At 40.4% G+C, this 8,034-nt stretch overlaps 1 pseudogene; it reads left to right on the forward strand.

The window, feature by feature from the left end:
* The first annotated feature begins 5,018 nt into the window (after positions 1–5,018).
* On the forward strand, positions 5,019–6,134 carry LOC102739953 (mitochondrial fission regulator 1 pseudogene; annotated as a pseudogene).
* The last annotated feature ends 1,900 nt before the right edge of the window (positions 6,135–8,034 follow it).

The following is an 8,034-nucleotide window of genomic DNA, read 5'->3' on the forward strand; positions in this document are numbered from 1 at the left end:
TTATTTATTTGACAGAGAGAGACACAGCGAGAGAGGGAACACAAGCAGGGGAAGTGGGAGAGGGAGAAGTAGGCTTCCCGTGGAGCAGGGAGCCAGATGCGGGGCTGGATCCCAGAACCCTGGGATCATGACCTGAGCCGAAGGCAGACGCTTAACAACTGAGCCACCCAAGCGCCCCTCCATTCAATTTTCAAAAAGCTGCTAGAACTAAGTAAGTTTAGCAAAGTTTCAAGATTTAATATCTATATACAGAAATTATTGTATCTATATACACTAGCAGTAAATGGCTGAAATTGAATTTTTAAAAATACCATTATGGGGCTCCTGGGTGTCTCAGTTGGCTAAGCATCTGCCTTTGGCTCAAGTCAAGTGTCCTGGGATCGAGCCCCACATCAGACTCCCTGCTCAGCAGGGAAGCCTGCTGTTCCCTCTCCCTCCACCCCTACCCCCACCCCGGCCCCCACTCATGCTCTCTCTCTCTCTCTCTTGCTCTACTCTCAAATAAATAAAATATTTTTAAAATACCATTTATAATAGCCTTCAAATATATGAAATATAGTCAGGACACCTGGGTGGCTCAGTTGGTTAAGCGTCCAACCCTTGGTTTCAGCTCAGGTCATGATCTTGGGGTTGTGAGATCGAGCCCTGTGCCGGCTCTGCACTCAGACTGGAGTCTGCTTGAGATTCTTTCCCCCCTCTCTCCTCCCCCTCTGCTCCTCCCCCCATTCTCTCTCTCTCTTTCTCCCTCCCTCTCTCTCTAAAATAAATAAATAAAATCTTTAAAAAAACATATGAAATATACTCAACACACAAAAAATTTGATTAAAACTTTGACAGAACATCTGAATAAACATTTTTCCAGAGAAGATATACAGATGGCCAACAATCACATGAAAAGATGCTTAACATCACTAATCATTAGGAAAATGCAAATCAAAATCACAGTGAGATATCACATCTCACACCTGTCAGAATGGCTAGTATCAAAAAGACAAGAAATAACAAGTGTTGGCAAGAATGTGGAGATTAGGAAACCCTCATACACTGTTGGTGGGATTGGAAATTGGTGCAACCACTGTGGAAAACAATATGGAGGTTCCTCAAAAATTAAAAATAGAAATACCATATTATCTAATAATTCCACTACTAGATATTTATCCAAAGAAAATGAAAAAACTAATTTGAAAAGATACCTGCACCCCTATGTTTATTGCAGCATTATTTATAATAGCCAAAATATGGAAGTAAGCTAGGTGTCCATCAATAGATGAATGGATAAAGAAGATGTGGTGTATTATATAATGGAATATTACTCAGCCATAAAAGAGAATGAGATCGTGCCATTTGCAACAACATGGATGGACCTAGAGAATATTATGCTAAGTGAAATAAGTCAGACAAAGACAAATACCATATGATTTCACTTATATGTGAAATCTAAAAAAAAAAAAAATGTTTTTAAACCAAAAAAATCCAGAAACAGATCCATAAATACAGAAAAAAACTGGAGGTTACCAGAGGGGAGAAGGGTGGGGGAATGGGAAAAATGGGTGGAGTGGGAGATACAAGCTTCCAGTTGTGGAATGAATAAGCCATGGGGATGAAAAGCACAGCATAGGGAATATAGTCAATGATATTATAATAGCATTATATGCTGAGAGATGGTAGCTGCACTTGTGGTGAATATAGCATAACATGTAGAGTTTGAATCACTATGTTGTATACCTGAAACTAATGTAACATTGTGCTTCAACTACAATAAAAATTTTTTGTAAAGAATGAACAAATATATGAAATATTTAGGAAGAAATCTGGAAAAAAATGTGAAAGACCTGTACATTGAAAATTACAAAATATTGTTGAGAAAAGTTGAAGACCTAAATAAAAGGAGGATAATATCTTGCTCATGAGCCAAAGACTCAATATTAAGATGTCACAAGGATCTACATATTTGATGCAATCCCAACAGTCTCTTTTGTAGAAATAGACAAGCTAATTTTAAAATTCATATGGAAATGCAAAAGACCCTGAAAAAGCCAAACAACTCTGAAAAAAGAACAAAGTTTGAAGGACTAAGAATATCTGATTTCAAAAATTAGCATAAAGCTACTGTAATCAAACAGTGTTATTTTGCCTAAAGATCGACAAATACAACAGTGGAACAGAAGGTCCAGAAATAAACCTACACACACACACACACACACACACATACACACATAGACAACTGTCATCTGACAAAAGCACAAAGGTAATGCAATGGAGAGAGGATAGCCTTCTCAACACATACTGCTAGAACAATTGGATAACTATATATGAAAAAAAAAGATTGTGGATCCATACATTGTACCATATACAAAATTAACCTAAAATGGGCCATAGACCTAAATATAAAGCCTGAAACTATAAAACTAGTAAAGGGAAACATAAGAGAAAATCTTTATATTCTTATGTTAGGCAAAGATATTTTAGGGGCACCTGGCTGGCTCAGTGGGTGGGGCATGTGACTCAACCTCGGGGTTTAAGTTCGAGCCCCATGTTGAGTGTAGAGATTACTTAAAAATAAAATCTTTTAAAAAAAATTCTTTAGATATGATGTGAAAAGCATGATCCAAAAAAGAACAAAATGATAAAAATCATCAAAATTAAAAATTTCTTTTCCTCAAAAGACACTGTTTAGATCAAAAAATAGTATTGGGAAAACTAGATATTCACATGCAAAAGAATGAAGTAGGACCCTTACCTTACATGATATACAAAAATTAACTCAAAATAGATCAAAAATAAGAATTAGAACTATAAAATTCTTGGAAGACAACATAAGATTATGACATTGGATTTGGCAATGATTTCTTGGATATAACATCAAAAGCATAGGAAACAAAAGAAAAAAAAATTGGACTACACCAAAATTAAAAACTGTGCCATTAAAGGACACAGACAATACAATGAAAAGGTACTCCATGTAATGGGAGAAAATATTTGCAAATCATATATCTGATTAGGGTTTAGTATGTAGAATATATAAAGAATCTCCACAACTCAACAACAACAATAAAAAAACCAACCCAATTAAAAAATAAGCAAAGAAGACATTACTCAAAGAAGATATACTAATGACCAGTAAATACATGAAAAGATGCTCAACATCACTAATCATAAAGGAAGTGCAAATCAAAACCACAATTAGATATCACTTCATACCCATTAGGATAACTACTATCAAAAAAAAAAAAGATGCAATAATATGGATGAAGCTAGAGAGTATAAATACTGCTAAGGGAAATAATTCAGTCAGAGATAGACAAATACCATGTGATTTCACTCCTATGTGCAATTTAAGAAATAAAACAGGCAAAGGGAAAAAAAGAAAGAGAGAAAGAGAAACCAAGAAACAGATTCTCAACTATAGAGAACAAATTGGTGGTTACTGGAGGGGAGGTGGGGGGGTGAAATAGGTGAGGGTAGTAAGGAGGGCACTTGTGATGAGCACTGGGGGATGTATGGAAATGTTGAATCACTAAATTCTACACCGGAAACTAATACAACACTGTACATTAACTTTACAAAATTAAAATAAAAACTTAAAATAACAACAACAACACAGAGAAGAAAGAATGAGATCAATGGAGTGGTTGCAAAGCATTAAGCACAATCTGTGTGTTCAGATAAAAACTCTTTTTAAAATTAACTATGGCAACTGGGAAGCTAATCAGGGTGCCTGGGATGAGACTGAGTACTATAGTGAATCTAGAACAGGGACAAAAGGGAGAATATGATGTATAGTTTTGTTATTTTGAACAAAAGAGAAAAGAATAAACCTCTTTACTTGTGGGGGGAAAAGGAAAAAGAAAAGAACAAGTGTCGGCAAGGATGTGGAGAAACTGAAATTCTAATGCACTGTTGGTGGGAATGTAAAATGGTGCAGCTGCTACAAAAAACATTTGGCATTTCCCCCCCACCCAAAAAAAATCAAAAATAGAATTACTGTATGATCTAGTAATTCTACTACTGGATATTTACCCAAGGAAAATGAAAATGCTAATTTGAAAAGATACCCAAAACTACTGAAAGGAGGAATTCAGAGATATTTATACATTCATGCACAAAGCAGCATTATTCACAATAGCTAAAAGATGGAAGCAACCCAAGTGTCCATCAACAGATGAATGGATAAACAAAATATGGTGTATACTACAATGGAATATTATTCAACCTTTAAAAGGAAGGAAATTTCGACATAAGCTACAACATGAATGAACCTCAAAGACATTATGTTAAGTAAAATAAACAAATCACAAAAGGACAAATACTGTATGATTCTGCTTGTATGAGATACCAAGAGTAGTCAAATTCAGAGAGAGAATGTAGAATGGGAGTTGCCAGAGGCTAGGGGAAGAGGGGAATTAGTTTTTAGAAGGTATAGATTCAGTTACACAAGATGAAATGAGTTCTGAAGATGGATTGTGGTGATGGTTGCAAAACAATGCGAATGTATTTAATGCCACTGAACTGTACACTTAAAAATGGTTATGATGGAGGGGCTCCTGGGTGGCTCAGTCAGTTAAGCATCTGACTCTTGATTTCAGCTCAGGTCATGATCTCAGGGTGGTGAGATCAAGTCCCTCATTGGGCTCTGTGCTCAGCACAGAGTCTGCTTGGGATTCTCTCTCCATCTCCCTCTGCCCCTCCCTGTTCTCCTCTCTCTCTCTCTCTCAGTAAATAATTTTTTAAAAAATTGGTTATAATGGAATAACACCCAGGAACAGCTAAGCTGGAAGCCTGAGGAGCTGAAGAAGACACCTGGCTGCTACACAGCTGAGTGTGCTTAATGGACCATGTGCTGCTATGTATGCTTGAAGTACTAGAAATGCAAATTTGGAGAGACTTTGCCATCTAAATTCATGGCTGGATTAAGTGCCTAATTAGGATGTTTTTTTCAACAGGTTGGAATAAGCATGCAACCATTACTTTGGTCTGGGAAACTATACGGTTCATCTCAAAGTATTGTAAGGAAAATTGGTACTAATATGTCTCTGATCCAGTGTCCAAGAGATCAGTTTCAGCTTACCACCCCTACAGCAGAATGGAGTGCCAGCCACCCAGGAGAGGATGGAGTGGTGTCTTTTGCTGATGTTGGATGGGTAGCCAAAGAAGGAGAGTATTCAACAAGACAATGGACAGAGGTCAGGTCAAGGCAACCCCTTCAGGATGACCTTCCACTCTTTGAGAAGTCCCCAAGCAGGCAGCTTTCCTCACCAAACTTGTCTCCAGAAGAGCCTCAACTAAAGAATACAACACTGGCAAATGAGGAACCACTGCAGAAGACCTGTGCCCTTAAAAATAAAACTGCAGCTCTCAGCTCAGATTGCCAAAATTGTGACCCTGTCATGAACAGCAAAAGCTCATTGCAGGTGATTTAGATTCTACCATATCTGTTACCACATCACTCTCTGTCCCACCACCTTCCCCTCTGCCACTTCCCCTGCCCATCCCTCCATCAGGGATCCACCAAAATGTATCTGCTATTGATCTAATTAAAGAGTGAAGAGACAAAAAAAAAAACAACCTATGTTGGAAACACTTCCATTAAGAATGGCCCAAAGAAACCTGATATACCAAATATGCTAAAGATCCTTAAAGATATGAACAGCGTGGGGTGCCTGGGTGGCTCAGTCATTAAGCGTCTGCCTTCAGCTCAGGTCATGATCCCAGGGTTCTGGGATCCAGCCCCACATCAGGCTCCCTGCTCGGCGGGAAGCCTGCTTCTCCCTCTCCCACTCCCCCTGCTTGTGTTCCCGCTCTCGCTATGTCTCTCTCTGTCAAATAAATAAATAAAATCTTTAAAAAAAATATATGAACAGTGTAAAACTTTGGTCAATAAAAAAGGTCAAAACAACATATAAAGCCCAAACTGGTGGATGTTACTGACACTGCTGCCATCATAGCAGAGACTCTGAAAAAGAAACTTCCTTATCAGTATCAAAGTGATAGCCAAGGTGAAGTTGAAAAAGGAATTCCAAAGTATGAATGAGAGGCCACCTCAGAAACAGTTTTGTTTGGGCCACACATGCTGAAGTCTACAAAAAAAAATGAATGTTTTAATTGAAAATGTTTTAACTTCTAATAGACAATGACCTGAGGAAAACTATCCTTGTTCAGCTGTTTGCTAGTAGAAAACAACACTATTTAGTACATACCTGATTGTAGTAGTCAGAGGTCTCCTTTTAAATTTAGAGGATTAAGCAACAACAAAAGCACTCTAAGTTTGCTTTTATGTTTGCTTTTATGAGATGGTCAGTTCTAAAGTTTTTCATAACATATGTGTATTCTGACATATTTTTCATGTGTAGCCAGGATATTTAGGTTTCCAGTCTTGACAACGATTAGATGGATTTCAGAAGAAAGGATATTTCTAGATGTGAGTTTTTAATTCTTAACACTAATTTATCTGTGCAAATGTTTTATATGCATATATTTGCGTATAAAACAGTCTACGTAAAATTTAGCAATGATGGCAGTTGAGGGTACTGTTAACATTATTAGTTTTCAGTTATCATTTACTATTCAATGATGGACAGCTGGTATAACCCAGGTTGTTGGAGTAAAATATTTGAGATTGGAGTTTTCTTACGTTGAACAGGACTTTTTTTTTTTAAAGATTTTATTTATTTATTTGACAGAGATAGACACAGCGAGAAAGGGAACACAAGCAGGGGGAGTGGGAGAGGGAGAAGCAGGCTCCCCACCGGGCAGGGAGCCCGATGTGGGGCTCGATCCCAGGACCCTGGGATCATGAGCTGAGCTGAAGGCAGACGCTTAATGACTGAGCCACCCAGGCACCCCTTGAACAGAACTTTTACCTTACATTCTTTCCATATTTTTTTAAAGGTGGGGTTTGAATAGGAACAAGATAATGTTCACTGCTGAAAAATTCCAAAATGTTGGAGGGGGGAAAGATGGCGGAGGAGTAGGGGACACTATTTCAACTGGTCCCCGGAATTGAGCTGGATATCTACCAGACCACTCTGAGCACCCACAAAACCAGCCTGAGATGTAAGAAGATCTGGATCTCTACAAACAGAATATCGTGGGCGGCTGGTTTCAAGGTACGAAGGGGGGAGCAGTGATTCTGTGGGCAGATATCGGAGGATAAACGGCGGCGGGAGGGTGCCTGGACATGGGGATCCTACACCGCCGGTGAGTGACAGGCTCGCGCGCTGCGGACAGGCACAGACTCGCAGACCGGTAACGTCAGGAAAGAACTTTAGCGCAGCCCCCGGGGTGGAAAACCAGACCAGTGGGGTCGCGCGCACGCGAACCGCAGCCCCCCGGACAGAAAGTGGAGAGATGGTCGCGTGCACGTGAACTGCAGCCTCGGAGACGGAAACCCGGTGCGCCCGGTCGCGCTGGTGAACTGCAACCCCTGGGTGGAAACCCCAAGCAGCAGACTCGCGTGCGTGAATTGGGAGCGGCTGGTGGTTTTAGAAGCACAAAGGGCAGAGACGTGCCCCGACCTGGAGGCAGGACTGGGAGCGCTGCGGAGGGGCGCACAACCCAGGACGCTGCAGTTCATAGCAGCACAGACAGAAACGGAGACGGTGTGGCCTGGAGAGCCCACTGAAGAACAGACTGAGGTCTCTCTGCTCTGAGGCAGAGGGTTGGAAACGGTCTCTTCTGCTCTGACTCGCGGAAGAGACGCGGAAAGCCACCAGGAAAAGGCGCCAGAGTACAAAAGCCCCAAAGACTGATTCCCACTTAGCCCATCCCCTGCCACAGGGGTGCAGGGCAACTCCGCCCAAACAGGGTTGCCTGAGTAACAGCGCGGCAGGCCCCTCCCACAGAAGACAGGCTGGGAAAACAAGAGGCCAGCAACCCTAAGGTCCCAAGAAAACAGGTGCATCTTGCCTGGGTTCTGGTCAATAATTTGGACTCTATACATTCCCTCAAACACCCATCCACAGAATGACTAGGAGGAAGAGCCCCCAAAACAGAAAAGACTCAGAGATTACGACTTATGCTGCAGATTTACAAATG

Source organism: Leptonychotes weddellii, chromosome X (assembly GCF_054177405.1).
Source record: "Leptonychotes weddellii isolate Sample4059 chromosome X, ASM5417740v2, whole genome shotgun sequence".
In the NCBI taxonomy this organism is placed as follows: Eukaryota; Metazoa; Chordata; class Mammalia; order Carnivora; family Phocidae; genus Leptonychotes; species Leptonychotes weddellii.